A 26,768-nucleotide genomic window follows, 5' to 3' on the forward strand; every position below is an offset into this window, starting at 1 on the left:
GCGGTATTGAATAAGCATTGCTGCACTGATGGGGTATGCATTAGACGAAAAAAAAGAAGAAAAAGAAGAATAATACGGCCAGAAAAGAGGCGAAAAGGAGAAAAACGTAAAAAAACGTGAAAAAAAAGTAAGAGGAAGAGAAGGGAAAAAAAGGTGGAAATGGGTTTAAAAGTGATTTCGGCGGAGAAATATATATATATATATATATATATATATATATATATATATATACGCGCACACACACACATATATATAAACGTATTCTCCGTTGAGATATTGCAGCCGCTGCTGTGTCCAGGCCCAGGAGCCTTAGCACTGTGCTGTGATGTCACTCAATACCACTGACATCACTAGGTGTAAACAACATCTCTCCTTTGCTGTGTATGTGACTATGGAGCTGTTTGGTGATGTCGTCTATTATGGCCTTCATAGAAGCAACAGGAGATTGTTGCATCCATCTAGAACCCTCAGAACTACAGTGCTATGATGTCACTCACTTCCACAGGCCTTGCAGAGTGTAAACAACAACAACCCAGCTTTGTTGTGTATGTAACCATAGGGATTTGTGATGTCACCTAGAACCTTCACAGCAGCGACAGCTTTATGAGGAGCATCAGCACTGCTCTGCCTGAGCAGAACCATCACCGCCATAGGTTGTCAAATAACCCGGGTTTAACCCACACAGGTAAGTCCAATGGGGTGCAGGCATGTCCTCTATGCTTACAGCTTCCCGTGGGTGTTGGTTTGATACCGTTTGGGGACAGCCAAGGAGGCATCTGCAGGCAACAAAGGTAGGTGTGTGCTTGTGTGTGTGTTTCCTATGCAGATCCTAAGCCCAGTGTCACATGCAAGTAGGAGGAGTAAGAAGGGTTCCTGGCAAATCCGGGTTATGGATTGCATTTAAAAAGGCCCCGTGGGAGTGCAATGGGCCCCTGTCTTGCTGCTTAGCAATAATGGTATGGGTTTAGGTTCTGCTGTGTGTACTGGTGGTTGACTGCCCCCCAGCCCAGAGTGTGCATGGAAAATTGTCTGGCAGCCTCCCTGACAGCAAGCAGTGATAGTGCCCATGAAGGGCACCTTGTTGGGCCCGCCCCTTTCACGGTTATCGCTTCTCGGCCTTTTGGCTAAGATCAAGTGTAGTATCTGTTCTTATCAGTTTAATATCTGATACGTCCCCTATCTGGGGACCATATATTAAATGGATTTTTGAGAACGGGGGCCGATTTCGAAGCTTGCTTCCGTCGCCCTATGCATTGACCCGATATGGCAGTATCTTCGGGTACAGTGCACCACCCCCTTACAGGGTTAAAAAGAAAGATTCCTACTTTCATTGCTACCTGCTTGCTGGCTAGCCAGCTAGCCAGCCCTGTGGGCCTTGCTGCTGCTGCAGCCAAAAAACAAAAGGTGGTGCTGCTGCTGCTTCTGCTGCTTCTGCTTCTGCTTGTGTCTGGCCGCTGTTGGAGCGTCCAGGCACAGGACTTCTGCTGCTGCTGACTAAATGGCCTCCTTAATTGGATCATTTGAGTAGCCAGCACACCTGTGCAGGTAGGGCATGACATGATAGGCAGCTGCCTTGATAGCGGGTGGGTGCTGAATGTTCCTAATTGACAAAATAAGATTAATGCTTATGAAGAAATATAAAATCTCATCCCTTCCCCAATATCGCGCCACACCCCTACCCCTTAATTCCCTGGTTGAACTTGATGGACATATGTCTTTTTTCGACCGTACTAACTATGTAACTATGTAACATAACATGGGGGGGGGGGTCTCCTGGCTGTTCACACAGGTGTGTCATTGCTGTACATTGACCATGCATTGCTTCTGTGGTATTGCAAAGGCAAAGACAAATGCTTCCAGCCATCCATTGCACTAATGGATTGGTCATCAGCTGGCTGTCTATGTCCCGCATCAATATAGACCAAAGTACAGAGGGTTAGGCTATGCTATTGTGCACCTACCTGATGCATCAGAAGGTGCGAGGCCCTTGCTAAATTCTGTGCACAGACTTTGAGATCTATACTTTAGACTGTATCTAAACCTGCTCCAACATGGACTGACATTCTGGCCTACTTTCAGCCGATGCGACTTGTCTGTCGCTGAACAGTCGCTTTTTATGTATTCAGCACCTATGTATAATGTTGTAAAAATGCTCTAGAAGCTAAAGTCGCAGAAATGTCACACATATTTGGCCTGCAACTTTCTGTGCGACAAATTCAGACAGGAAAAATCAGTATAAATCCTTAGAAAATTATCCCCCAGTGTCTCCATCTGCTGGCGGTATTGAATAAGCATTGCTGCACTGATGGGGTATGCATTAGACGAAAAAAAAGAAGAAAAAGAAGAATAATACGCCCAGAAAAGAGGCGAAAAGGAGAAAAACGTAAAAAAACGTGAAAAAAAAGTAAGAGGAAGAGAAGGGAAAAAAAGGTGGAAATGGGTTTAAAAGTGATTTCGGCGGAGAAATATATATATATATATATATATATATATATATATATATACGCGCACACACACACATATATATAAACGTATTCTCCGTTGAGATATTGCAGCCGCTGCTGTGTCCAGGCCCAGGAGCCTTAGCACTGTGCTGTGATGTCACTCAATACCACTGACATCACTAGGTGTAAACAACATCTCTCCTTTGCTGTGTATGTGACTATGGAGCTGTTTGGTGATGTCGTCTATTATGGCCTTCATAGAAGCAACAGGAGATTGTTGCATCCATCTAGAACCCTCAGAACTACAGTGCTATGATGTCACTCACTTCCACAGGCCTTGCAGAGTGTAAACAACAACAACCCAGCTTTGTTGTGTATGTAACCATAGGGATTTGTGATGTCACCTAGAACCTTCACAGCAGCGACAGCTTTATGAGGAGCATCAGCACTGCTCTGCCTGAGCAGAACCATCACCGCCATAGGTTGTCAAATAACCCGGGTTTAACCCACACAGGTAAGTCCAATGGGGTGCAGGCATGTCCTCTATGCTTACAGCTTCCCGTGGGTGTTGGTTTGATACCGTTTGGGGACAGCCAAGGAGGCATCTGCAGGCAACAAAGGTAGGTGTGTGCTTGTGTGTGTGTTTCCTATGCAGATCCTAAGCCCAGTGTCACATGCAAGTAGGAGGAGTAAGAAGGGTTCCTGGCAAATCCGGGTTATGGATTGCATTTAAAAAGGCCCCGTGGGAGTGCAATGGGCCCCTGTCTTGCTGCTTAGCAATAATGGTATGGGTTTAGGTTCTGCTGTGTGTACTGGTGGTTGACTGCCCCCCAGCCCAGAGTGTGCATGGAAAATTGTCTGGCAGCCTCCCTGACAGCAAGCAGTGATAGTGCCCATGAAGGGCACCTTGTTGGGCCCGCCCCTTTCACGGTTATCGCTTCTCGGCCTTTTGGCTAAGATCAAGTGTAGTATCTGTTCTTATCAGTTTAATATCTGATACGTCCCCTATCTGGGGACCATATATTAAATGGATTTTTGAGAACGGGGGCCGATTTCGAAGCTTGCTTCCGTCGCCCTATGCATTGACCCGATATGGCAGTATCTTCGGGTACAGTGCACCACCCCCTTACAGGGTTAAAAAGAAAGATTCCTACTTTCATTGCTACCTGCTTGCTGGCTAGCCAGCTAGCCAGCCCTGTGGGCCTTGCTGCTGCTGCAGCCAAAAAACAAAAGGTGGTGCTGCTGCTGCTTCTGCTGCTTCTGCTTGTGTCTGGCCGCTGTTGGAGCGTCCAGGCACAGGACTTCTGCTGCTGCTGACTAAATGGCCTCCTTAATTGGATCATTTGAGTAGCCAGCACACCTGTGCAGGTAGGGCATGACATGATAGGCAGCTGCCTTGATAGCGGGTGGGTGCTGAATGTTCCTAATTGACAAAATAAGATTAATGCTTATGAAGAAATATAAAATCTCATCCCTTCCCCAATATCGCGCCACACCCCTACCCCTTAATTCCCTGGTTGAACTTGATGGACATATGTCTTTTTTCGACCGTACTAACTATGTAACTATGTAACATAACATGGGGGGGGGTCTCCTGGCTGTTCACACAGGTGTGTCATTGCTGTACATTGACCATGCATTGCTTCTGTGGTATTGCAAAGGCAAAGACAAATGCTTCCAGCCATCCATTGCACTAATGGATTGGTCATCAGCTGGCTGTCTATGTCCCGCATCAATATAGACCAAAGTACAGAGGGTTAGGCTATGCTATTGTGCACCTACCTGATGCATCAGAAGGTGCGAGGCCCTTGCTAAATTCTGTGCACAGACTTTGAGATCTATACTTTAGACTGTATCTAAACCTGCTCCAACATGGACTGACATTCTGGCCTACTTTCAGCCGATGCGACTTGTCTGTCGCTGAACAGTCGCTTTTTATGTATTCAGCACCTATGTATAATGTTGTAAAAATGCTCTAGAAGCTAAAGTCGCAGAAATGTCACACATATTTGGCCTGCAACTTTCTGTGCGACAAATTCAGACAGGAAAAATCAGTATAAATCCTTAGAAAATTATCCCCCAGTGTCTCCATCTGCTGGCGGTATTGAATAAGCATTGCTGCACTGATGGGGTATGCATTAGACGAAAAAAAAGAAGAAAAAGAAGAATAATACGCCCAGAAAAGAGGCGAAAAGGAGAAAAACGTAAAAAAACGTGAAAAAAAAGTAAGAGGAAGAGAAGGGAAAAAAAGGTGGAAATGGGTTTAAAAGTGATTTCGGCGGAGAAATATATATATATATATATATATATATATATATATATATATATATATACGCGCACACACACACATATATATAAACGTATTCTCCGTTGAGATATTGCAGCCGCTGCTGTGTCCAGGCCCAGGAGCCTTAGCACTGTGCTGTGATGTCACTCAATACCACTGACATCACTAGGTGTAAACAACATCTCTCCTTTGCTGTGTATGTGACTATGGAGCTGTTTGGTGATGTCGTCTATTATGGCCTTCATAGAAGCAACAGGAGATTGTTGCATCCATCTAGAACCCTCAGAACTACAGTGCTATGATGTCACTCACTTCCACAGGCCTTGCAGAGTGTAAACAACAACAACCCAGCTTTGTTGTGTATGTAACCATAGGGATTTGTGATGTCACCTAGAACCTTCACAGCAGCGACAGCTTTATGAGGAGCATCAGCACTGCTCTGCCTGAGCAGAACCATCACCGCCATAGGTTGTCAAATAACCCGGGTTTAACCCACACAGGTAAGTCCAATGGGGTGCAGGCATGTCCTCTATGCTTACAGCTTCCCGTGGGTGTTGGTTTGATACCGTTTGGGGACAGCCAAGGAGGTATCTGCAGGCAACAAAGGTAGGTGTGTGCTTGTGTGTGTGTTTCCTATGCAGATCCTAAGCCCAGTGTCACATGCAAGTAGGAGGAGTAAGAAGGGTTCCTGGCAAATCCGGGTTATGGATTGCATTTAAAAAGGCCCCGTGGGAGTGCAATGGGCCCCTGTCTTGCTGCTTAGCAATAATGGTATGGGTTTAGGTTCTGCTGTGTGTACTGGTGGTTGACTGCCCCCCAGCCCAGAGTGTGCATGGAAAATTGTCTGGCAGCCTCCCTGACAGCAAGCAGTGATAGTGCCCATGAAGGGCACCTTGTTGGGCCCGCCCCTTTCACGGTTATCGCTTCTCGGCCTTTTGGCTAAGATCAAGTGTAGTATCTGTTCTTATCAGTTTAATATCTGATACGTCCCCTATCTGGGGACCATATATTAAATGGATTTTTGAGAACGGGGGCCGATTTCGAAGCTTGCTTCCGTCGCCCTATGCATTGACCCGATATGGCAGTATCTTCGGGTACAGTGCACCACCCCCTTACAGGGTTAAAAAGAAAGATTCCTACTTTCATTGCTACCTGCTTGCTGGCTAGCCAGCTAGCCAGCCCTGTGGGCCTTGCTGCTGCTGCAGCCAAAAAACAAAAGGTGGTGCTGCTGCTGCTTCTGCTGCTTCTGCTTCTGCTTGTGTCTGGCCGCTGTTGGAGCGTCCAGGCACAGGACTTCTGCTGCTGCTGACTAAATGGCCTCCTTAATTGGATCATTTGAGTAGCCAGCACACCTGTGCAGGTAGGGCATGACATGATAGGCAGCTGCCTTGATAGCGGGTGGGTGCTGAATGTTCCTAATTGACAAAATAAGATTAATGCTTATGAAGAAATATAAAATCTCATCCCTTCCCCAATATCGCGCCACACCCCTACCCCTTAATTCCCTGGTTGAACTTGATGGACATATGTCTTTTTTCGACTGTACTAACTATGTAACTATGTAACATAACATGGGGGGGGGGGGGGGGGGGTCTCCTGGCTGTTCACACAGGTGTGTCATTGCTGTACATTGACCATGCATTGCTTCTGTGGTATTGCAAAGGCAAAGACAAATGCTTCCAGCCATCCATTGCACTAATGGATTGGTCATCAGCTGGCTGTCTATGTCCCGCATCAATATAGACCAAAGTACAGAGGGTTAGGCTATGCTATTGTGCACCTACCTGATGCATCAGAAGGTGCGAGGCCCTTGCTAAATTCTGTGCACAGACTTTGAGATCTATACTTTAGACTGTATCTAAACCTGCTCCAACATGGACTGACATTCTGGCCTACTTTCAGCCGATGCGACTTGTCTGTCGCTGAACAGTCGCTTTTTATGTATTCAGCACCTATGTATAATGTTGTAAAAATGCTCTAGAAGCTAAAGTCGCAGAAATGTCACACATATTTGGCCTGCAACTTTCTGTGCGACAAATTCAGACAGGAAAAATCAGTATAAATCCTTAGAAAATTATCCCCCAGTGTCTCCATCTGCTGGCGGTATTGAATAAGCATTGCTGCACTGATGGGGTATGCATTAGACGAAAAAAAAGAAGAAAAAGAAGAATAATACGCCCAGAAAAGAGGCGAAAAGGAGAAAAACGTAAAAAAACTTGAAAAAAAAGTAAGAGGAAGAGAAGGGAAAAAAAGGTGGAAATGGGTTTAAAAGTGATTTCGGCGGAGAAATATATATATATATATATATATATATATATATATATATATATACGCGCACACACACACATATATATAAACGTATTCTCCGTTGAGATATTGCAGCCGCTGCTGTGTCCAGGCCCAGGAGCCTTAGCACTGTGCTGTGATGTCACTCAATACCACTGACATCACTAGGTGTAAACAACATCTCTCCTTTGCTGTGTATGTGACTATGGAGCTGTTTGGTGATGTCGTCTATTATGGCCTTCATAGAAGCAACAGGAGATTGTTGCATCCATCTAGAACCCTCAGAACTACAGTGCTATGATGTCACTCACTTCCACAGGCCTTGCAGAGTGTAAACAACAACAACCCAGCTTTGTTGTGTATGTAACCATAGGGATTTGTGATGTCACCTAGAACCTTCACAGCAGCGACAGCTTTATGAGGAGCATCAGCACTGCTCTGCCTGAGCAGAACCATCACCGCCATAGGTTGTCAAATAACCCGGGTTTAACCCACACAGGTAAGTCCAATGGGGTGCAGGCATGTCCTCTATGCTTACAGCTTCCCGTGGGTGTTGGTTTGATACCGTTTGGGGACAGCCAAGGAGGTATCTGCAGGCAACAAAGGTAGGTGTGTGCTTGTGTGTGTGTTTCCTATGCAGATCCTAAGCCCAGTGTCACATGCAAGTAGGAGGAGTAAGAAGGGTTCCTGGCAAATCCGGGTTATGGATTGCATTTAAAAAGGCCCCGTGGGAGTGCAATGGGCCCCTGTCTTGCTGCTTAGCAATAATGGTATGGGTTTAGGTTCTGCTGTGTGTACTGGTGGTTGACTGCCCCCCAGCCCAGAGTGTGCATGGAAAATTGTCTGGCAGCCTCCCTGACAGCAAGCAGTGATAGTGCCCATGAAGGGCACCTTGTTGGGCCCGCCCCTTTCACGGTTATCGCTTCTCGGCCTTTTGGCTAAGATCAAGTGTAGTATCTGTTCTTATCAGTTTTCATGCTGGTGGGGATGGGTGCTGCATGGAGGATGCAGGTGTACCAGGGCTTTCCGGGGCTGGTTCTGAGGAATCAGCTCGACGGCTGCCCCGATGTGACCTGTTCCCTCCGGGTCTCGCCATGAGGCTGAGAGGGTCTAGAGCCGAGGTACTTTTGTGCCTCGGGGAGTGGTGACCCCGAGGTGCCGAAACTCACTGGGAGAATAGGCTCACTGAGTTGAAGCACGGGCACCATAATCTCTTCACCTTGTGGCACTCACCTCTTGATTCCCGGCCTTCTGGCTAGGATCAGAGAAATTTTTATAGATCCGGCCGGATGTCCGGGCAGTATATCTGCACACATTCACTTATTTATTTATTTTTTGTCTCACTGTGTCACTTTTTGCGTGTTGTGTGTTCACAGGATTTGTCAGGATGCGGTAGCCCTTCTGGGTGTCCCTCCTGGCGGTCTAGGGGAGGTGTGTGTGGCCATTAGGTTCCGCACCTCCCTGCAAACACCCCGGGTACTCCTGCTTCGCAGGGTACCTACCGTAATCGGCTCTGCGGGCAGATACCTTGGCTAACGCCAAGGGGGATGCCGGGAGCATTTGTGGTCTCCTAGTAGCTTCGGCGAAAAGGGACATCGAACCTGGAACCTCGCAGGTACCTTTTGGTCCGGAGGCGAAGGGTAAGGTTTGTTGGGGGGCCTCTCTCCTATCGGAGAAGGGCTTGCGATAGACCGCATCCTTTGTGCACGTTTTTTTTAGTGTAACACGTTTGCACTTTTTCTTGCACTTTGGGTGAATCGAAAGCACGTTCCTCGGCTTTAGATAAAAAAAAAAAAAAAAAATCTGTTCTTATCAGTTTAATATCTGATACGTCCCCTATCTGGGGACCATATATTAAATGGATTTTTGAGAACGGGGGCCGATTTCGAAGCTTGCTTCCGTCGCCCTATGCATTGACCCGATATGGCAGTATCTTCGGGTACAGTGCACCACCCCCTTACAGGGTTAAAAAGAAAGATTCCTACTTTCATTGCTACCTGCTTGCTGGCTAGCCAGCTAGCCAGCCCTGTGGGCCTTGCTGCTGCTGCAGCCAAAAAACAAAAGGTGGTGCTGCTGCTGCTTCTGCTGCTTCTGCTTCTGCTTGTGTCTGGCCGCTGTTGGAGCGTCCAGGCACAGGACTTCTGCTGCTGCTGACTAAATGGCCTCCTTAATTGGATCATTTGAGTAGCCAGCACACCTGTGCAGGTAGGGCATGACATGATAGGCAGCTGCCTTGATAGCGGGTGGGTGCTGAATGTTCCTAATTGACAAAATAAGATTAATGCTTATGAAGAAATATAAAATCTCATCCCTTCCCCAATATCGCGCCACACCCCTACCCCTTAATTCCCTGGTTGAACTTGATGGACATATGTCTTTTTTCGACTGTACTAACTATGTAACTATGTAACATAACATGGGGGGGGGGGGGGGGTCTCCTGGCTGTTCACACAGGTGTGTCATTGCTGTACATTGACCATGCATTGCTTCTGTGGTATTGCAAAGGCAAAGACAAATGCTTCCAGCCATCCATTGCACTAATGGATTGGTCATCAGCTGGCTGTCTATGTCCCGCATCAATATAGACCAAAGTACAGAGGGTTAGGCTATGCTATTGTGCACCTACCTGATGCATCAGAAGGTGCGAGGCCCTTGCTAAATTCTGTGCACAGACTTTGAGATCTATACTTTAGACTGTATCTAAACCTGCTCCAACATGGACTGACATTCTGGCCTACTTTCAGCCGATGCGACTTGTCTGTCGCTGAACAGTCGCTTTTTATGTATTCAGCACCTATGTATAATGTTGTAAAAATGCTCTAGAAGCTAAAGTCGCAGAAATGTCACACATATTTGGCCTGCAACTTTCTGTGCGACAAATTCAGACAGGAAAAATCAGTATAAATCCTTAGAAAATTATCCCCCAGTGTCTCCATCTGCTGGCGGTATTGAATAAGCATTGCTGCACTGATGGGGTATGCATTAGACGAAAAAAAAGAAGAAAAAGAAGAATAATACGCCCAGAAAAGAGGCGAAAAGGAGAAAAACGTAAAAAAAGTGAAAAAAAAGTAAGAGGAAGAGAAGGGAAAAAAAGGTGGAAATGGGTTTAAAAGTGATTTCGGCGGAGAAATATATATATATATATATATATATATATATATATATATATATATATATATATATACGCGCACACACACACATATATATAAACGTATTCTCCGTTGAGATATTGCAGCCGCTGCTGTGTCCAGGCCCAGGAGCCTTAGCACTGTGCTGTGATGTCACTCAATACCACTGACATCACTAGGTGTAAACAACATCTCTCCTTTGCTGTGTATGTGACTATGGAGCTGTTTGGTGATGTCGTCTATTATGGCCTTCATAGAAGCAACAGGAGATTGTTGCATCCATCTAGAACCCTCAGAACTACAGTGCTATGATGTCACTCACTTCCACAGGCCTTGCAGAGTGTAAACAACAACAACCCAGCTTTGTTGTGTATGTAACCATAGGGATTTGTGATGTCACCTAGAACCTTCACAGCAGCGACAGCTTTATGAGGAGCATCAGCACTGCTCTGCCTGAGCAGAACCATCACCGCCATAGGTTGTCAAATAACCCGGGTTTAACCCACACAGGTAAGTCCAATGGGGTGCAGGCATGTCCTCTATGCTTACAGCTTCCCGTGGGTGTTGGTTTGATACCGTTTGGGGACAGCCAAGGAGGCATCTGCAGGCAACAAAGGTAGGTGTGTGCTTGTGTGTGTGTTTCCTATGCAGATCCTAAGCCCAGTGTCACATGCAAGTAGGAGGAGTAAGAAGGGTTCCTGGCAAATCCGGGTTATGGATTGCATTTAAAAAGGCCCCGTGGGAGTGCAATGGGCCCCTGTCTTGCTGCTTAGCAATAATGGTATGGGTTTAGGTTCTGCTGTGTGTACTGGTGGTTGACTGCCCCCCAGCCCAGAGTGTGCATGGAAAATTGTCTGGCAGCCTCCCTGACAGCAAGCAGTGATAGTGCCCATGAAGGGCACCTTGTTGGGCCCGCCCCTTTCACGGTTATCGCTTCTCGGCCTTTTGGCTAAGATCAAGTGTAGTATCTGTTCTTATCAGTTTAATATCTGATACATCCCCTATCTGGGGACCATATATTAAATGGATTTTTGAGAACGGGGGCCGATTTCGAAGCTTGCTTCCGTCGCCCTATGCATTGACCCGATATAGCAGTATCTTCGGGTACAGTGCACCACCCCCTTACAGGGTTAAAAAGAAAGATTCCTACTTTCATTGCTACCTGCTTGCTGGCTAGCCAGCTAGCCAGCCCTGTGGGCCTTGCTGCTGCTGCAGCCAAAAAACAAAAGGTGGTGCTGCTGCTGCTTCTGCTGCTTCTGCTTCTGCTTGTGTCTGGCCGCTGTTGGAGCGTCCAGGCACAGGACTTCTGCTGCTGCTGACTAAATGGCCTCCTTAATTGGATCATTTGAGTAGCCAGCACACCTGTGCAGGTAGGGCATGACATGATAGGCAGCTGCCTTGATAGCGGGTGGGTGCTGAATGTTCCTAATTGACAAAATAAGATTAATGCTTATGAAGAAATATAAAATCTCATCCCTTCCCCAATATCGCGCCACACCCCTACCCCTTAATTCCCTGGTTGAACTTGATGGACATATGTCTTTTTTCGACCGTACTAACTATGTAACTATGTAACATAACATGGGGGGGGGGGGGGGTCTCCTGGCTGTTCACACAGGTGTGTCATTGCTGTACATTGACCATGCATTGCTTCTGTGGTATTGCAAAGGCAAAGACAAATGCTTCCAGCCATCCATTGCACTAATGGATTGGTCATCAGCTGGCTGTCTATGTCCCGCATCAATATAGACCAAAGTACAGAGGGTTAGGCTATGCTATTGTGCACCTACCTGATGCATCAGAAGGTGCGAGGCCCTTGCTAAATTCTGTGCACAGACTTTGAGATCTATACTTTAGACTGTATCTAAACCTGCTCCAACATGGACTGACATTCTGGCCTACTTTCAGCCGATGCGACTTGTCTGTCGCTGAACAGTCGCTTTTTATGTATTCAGCACCTATGTATAATGTTGTAAAAATGCTCTAGAAGCTAAAGTCGCAGAAATGTCACACATATTTGGCCTGCAACTTTCTGTGCGACAAATTCAGACAGGAAAAATCAGTATAAATCCTTAGAAAATTATCCCCCAGTGTCTCCATCTGCTGGCGGTATTGAATAAGCATTGCTGCACTGATGGGGTATGCATTAGACGAAAAAAAAGAAGAAAAAGAAGAATAATACGCCCAGAAAAGAGGCGAAAAGGAGAAAAACGTAAAAAAACGTGAAAAAAAAGTAAGAGGAAGAGAAGGGAAAAAAAGGTGGAAATGGGTTTAAAAGTGATTTCGGCGGAGAAATATATATATATATATATATATATATATATATATATATATATATACGCGCACACACACACATATATATAAACGTATTCTCCGTTGAGATATTGCAGCCGCTGCTGTGTCCAGGCCCAGGAGCCTTAGCACTGTGCTGTGATGTCACTCAATACCACTGACATCACTAGGTGTAAACAACATCTCTCCTTTGCTGTGTATGTGACTATGGAGCTGTTTGGTGATGTCGTCTATTATGGCCTTCATAGAAGCAACAGGAGATTGTTGCATCCATCTAGAACCCTCAGAACTACAGTGCTATGATGTCACTCACTTCCACAGGCCTTGCAGAGTGTAAACAACAACAACCCAGCTTTGTTGTGTATGTAACCATAGGGATTTGTGATGTCACCTAGAACCTTCACAGCAGCGACAGCTTTATGAGGAGCATCAGCACTGCTCTGCCTGAGCAGAACCATCACCGCCATAGGTTGTCAAATAACCCGGGTTTAACCCACACAGGTAAGTCCAATGGGGTGCAGGCATGTCCTCTATGCTTACAGCTTCCCGTGGGTGTTGGTTTGATACCGTTTGGGGACAGCCAAGGAGGCATCTGCAGGCAACAAAGGTAGGTGTGTGCTTGTGTGTGTGTTTCCTATGCAGATCCTAAGCCCAGTGTCACATGCAAGTAGGAGGAGTAAGAAGGGTTCCTGGCAAATCCGGGTTATGGATTGCATTTAAAAAGGCCCCGTGGGAGTGCAATGGGCCCCTGTCTTGCTGCTTAGCAATAATGGTATGGGTTTAGGTTCTGCTGTGTGTACTGGTGGTTGACTGCCCCCCAGCCCAGAGTGTGCATGGAAAATTGTCTGGCAGCCTCCCTGACAGCAAGCAGTGATAGTGCCCATGAAGGGCACCTTGTTGGGCCCGCCCCTTTCACGGTTATCGCTTCTCGGCCTTTTGGCTAAGATCAAGTGTAGTATCTGTTCTTATCAGTTTAATATCTGATACGTCCCCTATCTGGGGACCATATATTAAATGGATTTTTGAGAACGGGGGCCGATTTCGAAGCTTGCTTCCGTCGCCCTATGCATTGACCCGATATGGCAGTATCTTCGGGTACAGTGCACCACCCCCTTACAGGGTTAAAAAGAAAGATTCCTACTTTCATTGCTACCTGCTTGCTGGCTAGCCAGCTAGCCAGCCCTGTGGGCCTTGCTGCTGCTGCAGCCAAAAAACAAAAGGTGGTGCTGCTGCTGCTTCTGCTGCTTCTGCTTCTGCTTGTGTCTGGCCGCTGTTGGAGCGTCCAGGCACAGGACTTCTGCTGCTGCTGACTAAATGGCCTCCTTAATTGGATCATTTGAGTAGCCAGCACACCTGTGCAGGTAGGGCATGACATGATAGGCAGCTGCCTTGATAGCGGGTGGGTGCTGAATGTTCCTAATTGACAAAATAAGATTAATGCTTATGAAGAAATATAAAATCTCATCCCTTCCCCAATATCGCGCCACACCCCTACCCCTTAATTCCCTGGTTGAACTTGATGGACATATGTCTTTTTTCGACCGTACTAACTATGTAACTATGTAACATAACATGGGGGGGGGGGGGGTCTCCTGGCTGTTCACACAGGTGTGTCATTGCTGTACATTGACCATGCATTGCTTCTGTGGTATTGCAAAGGCAAAGACAAATGCTTCCAGCCATCCATTGCACTAATGGATTGGTCATCAGCTGGCTGTCTATGTCCCGCATCAATATAGACCAAAGTACAGAGGGTTAGGCTATGCTATTGTGCACCTACCTGATGCATCAGAAGGTGCGAGGCCCTTGCTAAATTCTGTGCACAGACTTTGAGATCTATACTTTAGACTGTATCTAAACCTGCTCCAACATGGACTGACATTCTGGCCTACTTTCAGCCGATGCGACTTGTCTGTCGCTGAACAGTCGCTTTTTATGTATTCAGCACCTATGTATAATGTTGTAAAAATGCTCTAGAAGCTAAAGTCGCAGAAATGTCACACATATTTGGTCTGCAACTTTCTGTGCGACAAATTCAGACAGGAAAAATCAGTATAAATCCTTAGAAAATTATCCCCCAGTGTCTCCATCTGCTGGCGGTATTGAATAAGCATTGCTGCACTGATGGGGTATGCATTAGACGAAAAAAAAGAAGAAAAAGAAGAATAATACGCCCAGAAAAGAGGCGAAAAGGAGAAAAACGTAAAAAAAACGTGAAAAAAAAGTAAGAGGAAGAGAAGGGAAAAAAAGGTGGAAATGGGTTTAAAAGTGATTTCGGCGGAGAAATATATATATATATATATATATATATATATATATATACGCGCACACACACACATATATATAAACGTATTCTCCGTTGAGATATTGCAGCCGCTGCTGTGTCCAGGCCCAGGAGCCTTAGCACTGTGCTGTGATGTCACTCAATACCACTGACATCACTAGGTGTAAACAACATCTCTCCTTTGCTGTGTATGTGACTATGGAGCTGTTTGGTGATGTCGTCTATTATGGCCTTCATAGAAGCAACAGGAGATTGTTGCATCCATCTAGAACCCTCAGAACTACAGTGCTATGATGTCACTCACTTCCACAGGCCTTGCAGAGTGTAAACAACAACAACCCAGCTTTGTTGTGTATGTAACCATAGGGATTTGTGATGTCACCTAGAACCTTCACAGCAGCGACAGCTTTATGAGGAGCATCAGCACTGCTCTGCCTGAGCAGAACCATCACCGCCATAGGTTGTCAAATAACCCGGGTTTAACCCACACAGGTAAGTCCAATGGGGTGCAGGCATGTCCTCTATGCTTACAGCTTCCCGTGGGTGTTGGTTTGATACCGTTTGGGGACAGCCAAGGAGGCATCTGCAGGCAACAAAGGTAGGTGTGTGCTTGTGTGTGTGTTTCCTATGCAGATCCTAAGCCCAGTGTCACATGCAAGTAGGAGGAGTAAGAAGGGTTCCTGGCAAATCCGGGTTATGGATTGCATTTAAAAAGGCCCCGTGGGAGTGCAATGGGCCCCTGTCTTGCTGCTTAGCAATAATGGTATGGGTTTAGGTTCTGCTGTGTGTACTGGTGGTTGACTGCCCCCCAGCCCAGAGTGTGCATGGAAAATTGTCTGGCAGCCTCCCTGACAGCAAGCAGTGATAGTGCCCATGAAGGGCACCTTGTTGGGCCCGCCCCTTTCACGGTTATCGCTTCTCGGCCTTTTGGCTAAGATCAAGTGTAGTATCTGTTCTTATCAGTTTAATATCTGATACGTCCCCTATCTGGGGACCATATATTAAATGGATTTTTGAGAACGGGGGCCGATTTCGAAGCTTGCTTCCGTCGCCCTATGCATTGACCCGATATGGCAGTATCTTCGGGTACAGTGCACCACCCCCTTACAGGGTTAAAAAGAAAGATTCCTACTTTCATTGCTACCTGCTTGCTGGCTAGCCAGCTAGCCAGCCCTGTGGGCCTTGCTGCTGCTGCAGCCAAAAAACAAAAGGTGGTGCTGCTGCTGCTTCTGCTGCTTCTGCTTCTGCTTGTGTCTGGCCGCTGTTGGAGCGTCCAGGCACAGGACTTCTGCTGCTGCTGACTAAATGGCCTCCTTAATTGGATCATTTGAGTAGCCAGCACACCTGTGCAGGTAGGGCATGACATGATAGGCAGCTGCCTTGATAGCGGGTGGGTGCTGAATGTTCCTAATTGACAAAATAAGATTAATGCTTATGAAGAAATATAAAATCTCATCCCTTCCCCAATATCGCGCCACACCCCTACCCCTTAATTCCCTGGTTGAACTTGATGGACATATGTCTTTTTTCGACCGTACTAACTATGTAACTATGTAACATAACATGGGGGGGGGGGGGGTCTCCTGGCTGTTCACACAGGTGTGTCATTGCTGTACATTGACCATGCATTGCTTCTGTGGTATTGCAAAGGCAAAGACAAATGCTTCCAGCCATCCATTGCACTAATGGATTGGTCATCAGCTGGCTGTCTATGTCCCGCATCAATATAGACCAAAGTACAGAGGGTTAGGCTATGCTATTGTGCACCTACCTGATGCATCAGAAGGTGCGAGGCCCTTGCTAAATTCTGTGCACAGACTTTGAGATCTATACTTTAGACTGTATCTAAACCTGCTCCAACATGGACTGACATTCTGGCCTACTTTCAGCCGATGCGACTTGTCTGTCGCTGAACAGTCGCTTTTTATGTATTCAGCACCTATGTATAATGTTGTAAAAATGCTCTAGAAGCTAAAGTCGCAGAAATGTCACACATATTTGGCCTGCAACTTTCTGTGCGACAAATTCAGACAGGAAAAATCAGTATAAATCCTTAGAAAATTATCCCCCAGTGTCTCCATCTGCTGGCGGTATTGAATAAGCATTGCTGCACTGATGGGGTATGCATTAGACGAAAAAAAAGAAGAAAAAGAAGAATAATACGCCCAGAAAAGAGGCGAAAAGGAGAAAAACGTAAAAAAACGTGAAAAAAAAGTAAGAGGAAGAGAAGGGAAAAAAAGGTGGAAATGGGTTTAAAAGTGATTTCGGCGGAGAAATATATATATATATATATATATATATATATATATATATATATACGCGCACACACACACATATATATAAACGTATTCTCCGTTGAGATATTGCAGCCGCTGCTGTGTCCAGGCCCAGGAGCCTTAGCACTGTGCTGTGATGTCACTCAATACCACTGACATCACTAGGTGTAAACAACATCTCTCCTTTGCTGTGTATGTGACTATGGAGCTGTTTGGTGATGTCGTCTATTATGGCCTTCATAGAAGCAACAGGAGATTGTTGCATCCATCTAGAACCCTCAGAACTACAGTGCTATGATGTCACTCACTTCCACAGGCCTTGCAGAGTGTAAACAACAACAACCCAGCTTTGTTGTGTATGTAACCATAGGGATTTGTGATGTCACCTAGAACCTTCACAGCAGCGACAGCTTTATGAGGAGCATCAGCACTGCTCTGCCTGAGCAGAACCATCACCGCCATAGGTTGTCAAATAACCCGGGTTTAACCCACACAGGTAAGTCCAATGGGGTGCAGGCATGTCCTCTATGCTTACAGCTTCCCGTGGGTGTTGGTTTGATACCGTTTGGGGACAGCCAAGGAGGCATCTGCAGGCAACAAAGGTAGGTGTGTGCTTGTGTGTGTGTTTCCTATGCAGATCCTAAGCCCAGTGTCACATGCAAGTAGGAGGAGTAAGAAGGGTTCCTGACAAATCCGGGTTATGGATTGCATTTAAAAAGGCCCCGTGGGAGTGCAATGGGCCCCTGTCTTGCTGCTTAGCAATAATGGTATGGGTTTAGGTTCTGCTGTGTGTACTGGTGGTTGACTGCCCCCCAGCCCAGAGTGTGCATGGAAAATTGTCTGGCAGCCTCCCTGACAGCAAGCAGTGATAGTGCCCATGAAGGGCACCTTGTTGGGCCCGCCCCTTTCACGGTTATCGCTTCTCGGCCTTTTGGCTAAGATCAAGTGTAGTATCTGTTCTTATCAGTTTAATATCTGATACGTCCCCTATCTGGGGACCATATATTAAATGGATTTTTGAGAACGGGGGCCGATTTCGAAGCTTGCTTCCGTCGCCCTATGCATTGACCCGATATGGCAGTATCTTCGGGTACAGTGCACCACCCCCTTACAGGGTTAAAAAGAAAGATTCCTACTTTCATTGCTACCTGCTTGCTGGCTAGCCAGCTAGCCAGCCCTGTGGGCCTTGCTGCTGCTGCAGCCAAAAAACAAAAGGTGGTGCTGCTGCTGCTTCTGCTGCTTCTGCTTCTGCTTCTGCTTGTGTCTGGCCGCTGTTGGAGCGTCCAGGCACAGGACTTCTGCTGCTGCTGACTAAATGGCCTCCTTAATTGGATCATTTGAGTAGCCAGCACACCTGTGCAGGTAGGGCATGACATGATAGGCAGCTGCCTTGATAGCGGGTGGGTGCTGAATGTTCCTAATTGACAAAATAAGATTAATGCTTATGAAGAAATATAAAATCTCATCCCTTCCCCAATATCGCGCCACACCCCTACCCCTTAATTCCCTGGTTGAACTTGATGGACATATGTCTTTTTTCGACCGTACTAACTATGTAACTATGTAACATAACATGGGGGGGGGGGGGGGGGTCTCCTGGCTGTTCACACAGGTGTGTCATTGCTGTACATTGACCATGCATTGCTTCTGTGGTATTGCAAAGGCAAAGACAAATGCTTCCAGCCATCCATTGCACTAATGGATTGGTCATCAGCTGGCTGTCTATGTCCCGCATCAATATAGACCAAAGTACAGAGGGTTAGGCTATGCTATTGTGCACCTACCTGATGCATCAGAAGGTGCGAGGCCCTTGCTAAATTCTGTGCACAGACTTTGAGATCTATACTTTAGACTGTATCTAAACCTGCTCCAACATGGACTGACATTCTGGCCTACTTTCAGCCGATGCGACTTGTCTGTCGCTGAACAGTCGCTTTTTATGTATTCAGCACCTATGTATAATGTTGTAAAAATGCTCTAGAAGCTAAAGTCGCAGAAATGTCACACATATTTGGCCTGCAACTTTCTGTGCGACAAATTCAGACAGGAAAAATCAGTATAAATCCTTAGAAAATTATCCCCCAGTGTCTCCATCTGCTGGCGGTATTGAATAAGCATTGCTGCACTGATGGGGTATGCATTAGACGAAAAAAAGAAGAAAAAGAAGAATAATACGCCCAGAAAAGAGGCGAAAAGGAGAAAAACGTAAAAAACGTGAAAAAAAAGTAAGAGGAAGAGAAGGGAAAAAAAGGTGGAAATGGGTTTAAAAGTGATTTCGGCGGAGAAATATATATATATATATATATATATATATATATATATATATATATACGCGCACACACACACATATATATAAACGTATTCTCCGTTGAGATATTGCAGCCGCTGCTGTGTCCAGGCCCAGGAGCCTTAGCACTGTGCTGTGATGTCACTCAATACCACTGACATCACTAGGTGTAAACAACATCTCTCCTTTGCTGTGTATGTGACTATGGAGCTGTTTGGTGATGTCGTCTATTATGGCCTTCATAGAAGCAACAGGAGATTGTTGCATCCATCTAGAACCCTCAGAACTACAGTGCTATGATGTCACTCACTTCCACAGGCCTTGCAGAGTGTAAACAACAACAACCCAGCTTTGTTGTGTATGTAACCATAGGGATTTGTGATGTCACCTAGAACCTTCACAGCAGCGACAGCTTTATGAGGAGCATCAGCACTGCTCTGCCTGAGCAGAACCATCACCGCCATAGGTTGTCAAATAACCCGGGTTTAACCCACACAGGTAAGTCCAATGGGGTGCAGGCATGTCCTCTATGCTTACAGCTTCCCGTGGGTGTTGGTTTGATACCGTTTGGGGACAGCCAAGGAGGCATCTGCAGGCAACAAAGGTAGGTGTGTGCTTGTGTGTGTGTTTCCTATGCAGATCCTAAGCCCAGTGTCACATGCAAGTAGGAGGAGTAAGAAGGGTTCCTGGCAAATCCGGGTTATGGATTGCATTTAAAAAGGCCCCGTGGGAGTGCAATGGGCCCCTGTCTTGCTGCTTAGCAATAATGGTATGGGTTTAGGTTCTGCTGTGTGTACTGGTGGTTGACTGCCCCCCAGCCCAGAGTGTGCATGGAAAATTGTCTGGCAGCCTCCCTGACAGCAAGCAGTGATAGTGCCCATGAAGGGCACCTTGTTGGGCCCGCCCCTTTCACGGTTATCGCTTCTCGGCCTTTTGGCTAAGATCAAGTGTAGTATCTGTTCTTATCAGTTTAATATCTGATACGTCCCCTATCTGGGGACCATATATTAATTGGATTTTTGAGAACGGGGGCCGATTTCGAAGCTTGCTTCCGTCGCCCTATGCATTGACCCGATATGGCAGTATCTTCGGGTACAGTGCACCACCCCCTTACAGGGTTAAAAAGAAAGATTCCTACTTTCATTGCTACCTGCTTGCTGGCTAGCCAGCTAGCCAGCCCTGTGGGCCTTGCTGCTGCTGCAGCCAAAAAACAAAAGGTGGTGCTGCTGCTGCTTCTGCTGCTTCTGCTTCTGCTTGTGTCTGGCCGCTGTTGGAGCGTCCAGGCACAGGACTTCTGCTGCTGCTGACTAAATGGCCTCCTTAATTGGATCATTTGAGTAGCCAGCACACCTGTGCAGGTAGGGCATGACATGATAGGCAGCTGCCTTGATAGCGGGTGGGTGCTGAATGTTCCTAATTGACAAAATAAGATTAATGCTTATGAAGAAATATAAAATCTCATCCCTTCCCAATATCGCACCACACCCCTACCCCTTAATTCCCTGGTTGAACTTGATGGACATATGTCTTTTTTCGACCGTACTAACTATGTAACTATGTAACATAACATGGGGGGGGGGGGTCTCCTGGCTGTTCACACAGGTGTGTCATTGCTGTACATTGACCATGCATTGCTTCTGTGGTATTGCAAAGGCAAAGACAAATGCTTCCAGCCATCCATTGCACTAATGGATTGGTCATCAGCTGGCTGTCTATGTCCCGCATCAATATAGACCAAAGTACAGAGGGTTAGGCTATGCTATTGTGCACCTACCTGATGCATCAGAAGGTGCGAGGCCCTTGCTAAATTCTGTGCACAGACTTTGAGATCTATACTTTAGACTGTATCTAAACCTGCTCCAACATGGACTGACATTCTGGCCTACTTTCAGCCGATGCGACTTGTCTGTCGCTGAACAGTCGCTTTTTATGTATTCAGCACCTATGTATAATGTTGTAAAAATGCTCTAGAAGCTAAAGTCGCAGAAATGTCACACATATTTGGCCTGCAACTTTCTGTGCGACAAATTCAGACAGGAAAAATCAGTATAAATCCTTAGAAAATTATCCCCCAGTGTCTCCATCTGCTGGCGGTATTGAATAAGCATTGCTGCACTGATGGGGTATGCATTAGACGAAAAAAAAGAAGAAAAAAGAAGAATAATACGCCAGAAAAGAGGCGAAAAGGAGAAAAACGTAAAAAAACGTGAAAAAAAAAGTAAGAGGAAGAGAAGGGAAAAAAAGGTGGAAATGGGTTTAAAAGTGATTTCGGCGGAGAAATATATATATATATATATATATATATATATATATATATATATATATACGCGCACACACACACATATATATAAACGTATTCTCCGTTGAGATATTGCAGCCGCTGCTGTGTCCAGGCCCAGGAGCCTTAGCACTGTGCTGTGATGTCACTCAATACCACTGACATCACTAGGTGTAAACAACATCTCTCCTTTGCTGTGTATGTGATTATGGAGCTGTTTGGTGATGTCGTCTATTATGGCCTTCATAGAAGCAACAGGAGATTGTTGCATCCATCTAGAACCCTCAGAACTACAGTGCTATGATGTCACTCACTTCCACAGGCCTTGCAGAGTGTAAACAACAACAACCCAGCTTTGTTGTGTATGTAACCATAGGGATTTGTGATGTCACCTAGAACCTTCACAGCAGCGACAGCTTTATGAGGAGCATCAGCACTGCTCTGCCTGAGCAGAACCATCACCGCCATAGGTTGTCAAATAACCCGGGTTTAACCCACACAGGTAAGTCCAATGGGGTGCAGGCATGTCCTCTATGCTTACAGCTTCCCGTGGGTGTTGGTTTGATACCGTTTGGGGACAGCCAAGGAGGCATCTGCAGGCAACAAAGGTAGGTGTGTGCTTGTGTGTGTGTTTCCTATGCAGATCCTAAGCCCAGTGTCACATGCAAGTAGGAGGAGTAAGAAGGGTTCCTGGCAAATCCGGGTTATGGATTGCATTTAAAAAGGCCCCGTGGGAGTGCAATGGGCCCCTGTCTTGCTGCTTAGCAATAATGGTATGGGTTTAGGTTCTGCTGTGTGTACTGGTGGTTGACTGCCCCCCAGCCCAGAGTGTGCATGGAAAATTGTCTGGCAGCCTCCCTGACAGCAAGCAGTGATAGTGCCCATGAAGGGCACCTTGTTGGGCCCGCCCCTTTCACGGTTATCGCTTCTCGGCCTTTTGGCTAAGATCAAGTGTAGTATCTGTTCTTATCAGTTTAATATCTGATACGTCCCCTATCTGGGGACCATATATTAAATGGATTTTGAGAACGGGGGCCGATTTCGAAGCTTGCTTCCGTCGCCCTATGCATTGACCCGATATGGCAGTATCTTCGGGTACAGTGCACCACCCCCTTACAGGGTTAAAAAGAAAGATTCCTACTTTCATTGCTACCTGCTTGCTGGCTAGCCAGCTAGCCAGCCCTGTGGGCCTTGCTGCTGCTGCAGCCAAAAAACAAAAGGTGGTGCTGCTGCTGCTTCTGCTGCTTCTGCTTCTGCTTGTGTCTGGCCGCTGTTGGAGCGTCCAGGCACAGGACTTCTGCTGCTGCTGACTAAATGGCCTCCTTAATTGGATCATTTGAGTAGCCAGCACACCTGTGCAGGTAGGGCATGACATGATAGGCAGCTGCCTTGATAGCGGGTGGGTGCTGAATGTTCCTAATTGACAAAATAAGATTAATGCTTATGAAGAAATATAAAATCTCATCCCTTCCCCAATATCGCGCCACACCCCTACCCCTTAATTCCCTGGTTGAACTTGATGGACATATGTCTTTTTTCGACCGTACTAACTATGTAACTATGTAACATAACATGGGGGGGGGGGGGGGTCTCCTGGCTGTTCACACAGGTGTGTCATTGCTGTACATTGACCATGCATTGCTTCTGTGGTATTGCAAAGGCAAAGACAAATGCTTCCAGCCATCCATTGCACTAATGGATTGGTCATCAGCTGGCTGTCTATGTCCCGCATCAATATAGACCAAAGTACAGAGGGTTAGGCTATGCTATTGTGCACCTACCTGATGCATCAGAAGGTGCGAGGCCCTTGCTAAATTCTGTGCACAGACTTTGAGATCTATACTTTAGACTGTATCTAAACCTGCTCCAACATGGACTGACATTCTGGCCTACTTTCAGCCGATGCGACTTGTCTGTCGCTGAACAGTCGCTTTTTATGTATTCAGCACCTATGTATAATGTTGTAAAAATGCTCTAGAAGCTAAAGTCGCAGAAATGTCACACATATTTGGCCTGCAACTTTCTGTGCGACAAATTCAGACAGGAAAAATCAGTATAAATCCTTAGAAAATTATCCCCCAGTGTCTCCATCTGCTGGCGGTATTGAATAAGCATTGCTGCACTGATGGGGTATGCATTAGACGAAAAAAAAGAAGAAAAAGAAGAATAATACGCCCAGAAAAGAGGTGAAAAGGAGAAAAACGTAAAAAAAACGTGAAAAAAAAGTAAGAGGAAGAGAAGGGAAAAAAAGGTGGAAATGGGTTTAAAAGTGATTTCGGCGGAGAAATATATATATATATATATATATATATATATATATATATATATATACGCGCACACACACACATATATATAAACGTATTCTCCGTTGAGATATTGCAGCCGCTGCTGTGTCCAGGCCCAGGAGCCTTAGCACTGTGCTGTGATGTCACTCAATACCACTGACATCACTAGGTGTAAACAACATCTCTCCTTTGCTGTGTATGTGACTATGGAGCTGTTTGGTGATGTCGTCTATTATGGCCTTCATAGAAGCAACAGGAGATTGTTGCATCCATCTAGAACCCTCAGAACTACAGTGCTATGATGTCACTCACTTCCACAGGCCTTGCAGAGTGTAAACAACAACAACCCAGCTTTGTTGTGTATGTAACCATAGGGATTTGTGATGTCACCTAGAACCTTCACAGCAGCGACAGCTTTATGAGGAGCATCAGCACTGCTCTGCCTGAGCAGAACCATCACCGCCATAGGTTGTCAAATAACCCGGGTTTAACCCACACAGGTAAGTCCAATGGGGTGCAGGCATGTCCTCTATGCTTACAGCTTCCCGTGGGTGTTGGTTTGATACCGTTTGGGGACAGCCAAGGAGGCATCTGCAGGCAACAAAGGTAGGTGTGTGCTTGTGTGTGTGTTTCCTATGCAGATCCTAAGCCCAGTGTCACATGCAAGTAGGAGGAGTAAGAAGGGTTCCTGGCAAATCCGGGTTATGGATTGCATTTAAAAAGGCCCCGTGGGAGTGCAATGGGCCCCTGTTTTGCTGCTTAGCAATAATGGTATGGGTTTAGGTTCTGCTGTGTGTACTGGTGGTTGACTGCCCCCCAGCCCAGAGTGTGCATGGAAAATTGTCTGGCAGCCTCCCTGACAGCAAGCAGTGATAGTGCCCATGAAGGGCACCTTGTTGGGCCCGCCCCTTTCACGGTTATCGCTTCTCGGCCTTTTGGCTAAGATCAAGTGTAGTATCTGTTCTTATCAGTTTAATATCTGATACGTCCCCTATCTGGGGACCATATATTAAATGGATTTTTGAGAACGGGGGCCGATTTCGAAGCTTGCTTCCGTCGCCCTATGCATTGACCCGATATGGCAGTATCTTCGGGTACAGTGCACCACCCCCTTACAGGGTTAAAAAGAAAGATTCCTACTTTCATTGCTACCTGCTTGCTGGCTAGCCAGCTAGCCAGCCCTGTGGGCCTTGCTGCTGCTGCAGCCAAAAAACAAAAGGTGGTGCTGCTGCTGCTTCTGCTGCTTCTGCTTCTGCTTGTGTCTGGCCGCTGTTGGAGCGTCCAGGCACAGGACTTCTGCTGCTGCTGACTAAATGGCCTCCTTAATTGGATCATTTGAGTAGCCAGCACACCTGTGCAGGTAGGGCATGACATGATAGGCAGCTGCCTTGATAGCGGGTGGGTGCTGAATGTTCCTAATTGACAAAATAAGATTAATGCTTATGAAGAAATATAAAATCTCATCCCTTCCCCAATATCGCGCCACACCCCTACCCCTTAATTCCCTGGTTGAACTTGATGGACATATGTCTTTTTTCGACCGTACTAACTATGTAACTATGTAACATAACATGGGGGGGGGGGGGGGTCTCCTGGCTGTTCACACAGGTGTGTCATTGCTGTACATTGACCATGCATTGCTTCTGTGGTATTGCAAAGGCAAAGACAAATGCTTCCAGCCATCCATTGCACTAATGGATTGGTCATCAGCTGGCTGTCTATGTCCCGCATCAATATAGACCAAAGTACAGAGGGTTAGGCTATGCTATTGTGCACCTACCTGATGCATCAGAAGGTGCGAGGCCCTTGCTAAATTCTGTGCACAGACTTTGAGATCTATACTTTAGACTGTATCTAAACCTGCTCCAACATGGACTGACATTCTGGCCTACTTTCAGCCGATGCGACTTGTCTGTCGCTGAACAGTCGCTTTTTATGTATTCAGCACCTATGTATAATGTTGTAAAAATGCTCTAGAAGCTAAAGTCGCAGAAATGTCACACATATTTGGCCTGCAACTTTCTGTGCGACAAATTCAGACAAGAAAAATCAGTATAAATCCTTAGAAAATTATCCCCCAGTGTCTCCATCTGCTGGCGGTATTGAATAAGCATTGCTGCACTGATGGGGTATGCATTAGACGAAAAAAAAGAAGAAAAAGAAGAATAATACGCCCAGAAAAGAGGCGAAAAGGAGAAAAACGTAAAAAAACGTGAAAAAAAAGTAAGAGGAAGAGAAGGGAAAAAAAGGTGGAAATGGGTTTAAAAGTGATTTTGGCGGAGAAATATATATATATATATATATATATATATATATATATATATATACGCGCACACACACACATATATATAAACGTATTCTCCGTTGAGATATTGCAGCCGCTGCTGTGTCCAGGCCCAGGAGCCTTAGCACTGTGCTGTGATGTCACTCAATACCACTGACATCACTAGGTGTAAACAACATCTCTCCTTTGCTGTGTATGTGACTATGGAGCTGTTTGGTGATGTCGTCTATTATGGCCTTCATAGAAGCAACAGGAGATTGTTGCATCCATCTAGAACCCTCAGAACTACAGTGCTATGATGTCACTCACTTCCACAGGCCTTGCAGAGTGTAAACAACAACAACCCAGCTTTGTTGTGTATGTAACCATAGGGATTTGTGATGTCACCTAGAACCTTCACAGCAGCGACAGCTTTATGAGGAGCATCAGCACTGCTCTGCCTGAGCAGAACCATCACCGCCATAGGTTGTCAAATAACCCGGGTTTAACCCACACAGGTAAGTCCAATGGGGTGCAGGCATGTCCTCTATGCTTACAGCTTCCCGTGGGTGTTGGTTTGATACCGTTTGGGGACAGCCAAGGAGGCATCTGCAGGCAACAAAGGTAGGTGTGTGCTTGTGTGTGTGTTTCCTATGCA

At 46.1% G+C, this 26,768-nt stretch overlaps 11 non-coding genes and 1 pseudogene across 11 annotated transcripts; all 12 read left to right on the forward strand.

The window, feature by feature from the left end:
* The first annotated feature begins 1,104 nt into the window (after positions 1–1,104).
* On the forward strand, positions 1,105–1,295 carry LOC130323296 (U2 spliceosomal RNA). Its single transcript, XR_008868637.1, has one exon. It is a non-coding gene; the product is annotated as a U2 spliceosomal RNA (small nuclear RNA).
* Positions 1,296–3,377: 2,082 nt separating this feature from the next.
* On the forward strand, positions 3,378–3,568 carry LOC130323297 (U2 spliceosomal RNA). Its single transcript, XR_008868638.1, has one exon. It is a non-coding gene; the product is annotated as a U2 spliceosomal RNA (small nuclear RNA).
* Positions 3,569–5,650: 2,082 nt separating this feature from the next.
* LOC130323299 (U2 spliceosomal RNA) lies at positions 5,651–5,841 on the forward strand. Its single transcript, XR_008868639.1, has one exon. It is a non-coding gene; the product is annotated as a U2 spliceosomal RNA (small nuclear RNA).
* Positions 5,842–7,935: 2,094 nt separating this feature from the next.
* LOC130323311 (U2 spliceosomal RNA) lies at positions 7,936–8,095 on the forward strand (annotated as a pseudogene).
* A 693-nt stretch (positions 8,096–8,788) lies between these two features.
* Positions 8,789–8,972, forward strand: LOC130323309 (U2 spliceosomal RNA). The gene has a single exon (XR_008868648.1). It is a non-coding gene; the product is annotated as a U2 spliceosomal RNA (small nuclear RNA).
* Positions 8,973–11,074: 2,102 nt separating this feature from the next.
* LOC130323306 (U2 spliceosomal RNA) lies at positions 11,075–11,265 on the forward strand. The gene has a single exon (XR_008868645.1). It is a non-coding gene; the product is annotated as a U2 spliceosomal RNA (small nuclear RNA).
* A 2,092-nt stretch (positions 11,266–13,357) lies between these two features.
* On the forward strand, positions 13,358–13,548 carry LOC130323300 (U2 spliceosomal RNA). Its single transcript, XR_008868640.1, has one exon. It is a non-coding gene; the product is annotated as a U2 spliceosomal RNA (small nuclear RNA).
* A 2,084-nt stretch (positions 13,549–15,632) lies between these two features.
* LOC130323301 (U2 spliceosomal RNA) lies at positions 15,633–15,823 on the forward strand. Its single transcript, XR_008868641.1, has one exon. It is a non-coding gene; the product is annotated as a U2 spliceosomal RNA (small nuclear RNA).
* Positions 15,824–17,912: 2,089 nt separating this feature from the next.
* On the forward strand, positions 17,913–18,103 carry LOC130323302 (U2 spliceosomal RNA). Its single transcript, XR_008868642.1, has one exon. It is a non-coding gene; the product is annotated as a U2 spliceosomal RNA (small nuclear RNA).
* A 2,098-nt stretch (positions 18,104–20,201) lies between these two features.
* On the forward strand, positions 20,202–20,392 carry LOC130323305 (U2 spliceosomal RNA). The gene has a single exon (XR_008868644.1). It is a non-coding gene; the product is annotated as a U2 spliceosomal RNA (small nuclear RNA).
* Positions 20,393–22,483: 2,091 nt separating this feature from the next.
* On the forward strand, positions 22,484–22,673 carry LOC130323308 (U2 spliceosomal RNA). The gene has a single exon (XR_008868647.1). It is a non-coding gene; the product is annotated as a U2 spliceosomal RNA (small nuclear RNA).
* A 2,093-nt stretch (positions 22,674–24,766) lies between these two features.
* On the forward strand, positions 24,767–24,957 carry LOC130323303 (U2 spliceosomal RNA). The gene has a single exon (XR_008868643.1). It is a non-coding gene; the product is annotated as a U2 spliceosomal RNA (small nuclear RNA).
* The last annotated feature ends 1,811 nt before the right edge of the window (positions 24,958–26,768 follow it).

The sequence above is a fragment of the Hyla sarda genome, unplaced genomic scaffold, assembly GCF_029499605.1.
Source record: "Hyla sarda isolate aHylSar1 unplaced genomic scaffold, aHylSar1.hap1 scaffold_2449, whole genome shotgun sequence".
Taxonomy (NCBI): domain Eukaryota; kingdom Metazoa; phylum Chordata; class Amphibia; order Anura; family Hylidae; genus Hyla; species Hyla sarda.